Raw genomic sequence first — 599 nt, 5'->3', positions numbered from 1 at the left:
CTTTCTTCCTTCCTTCCTTCCTTCATTTCTGTCTTTCTTTCACCTGTTCTATCATTTATCTCCCTATTTCCTCCAGAATACCTTGCCTTTACAATGTACTACTGATTTTTGCAAACCTTTGAAACAAAACAACAAGTTCTATAAATGTATCAGTACTTTATTTTTGGTTTGGATTACTGGCTAGAAAAATCTAGATATTTGCTCTGAGCCTCCTATCAGTGAGTCAGCAACACATTCAGTAACATAAATCCCTTTACTCTTGTTAGACATTTTTGTAAGCACTTTTGAAAGCCTCTGTGTATTTGTGTGTGAAAATGACAGACTCTACAAACAGAAGTCATAACACAAGCTAACGGACACAATTGATAGAAGATTTTATAGAAGAAAAATTGTTCCCACATCAGTCTTTTTTATTTTTAGTTCCAATTGTATGTATGGAGAAGAATGCCAAGAGCAAAGACATCTTCCAAGATCTTTACTTGCTTATCTCTCACTTAGTATGAGTTTTGTAGAAATATCAAAGTACTTAACTAATAATCATAGTTCATCATTATATAATGCATATTTTGTTCATACACATTACTTCAATGATATATAGA

This window comes from Gracilinanus agilis, chromosome 1, assembly GCF_016433145.1.
Source record: "Gracilinanus agilis isolate LMUSP501 chromosome 1, AgileGrace, whole genome shotgun sequence".
Classification (NCBI taxonomy): domain Eukaryota; kingdom Metazoa; phylum Chordata; class Mammalia; order Didelphimorphia; family Didelphidae; genus Gracilinanus; species Gracilinanus agilis.
This window is presented reverse-complemented; position numbering follows the sequence as displayed.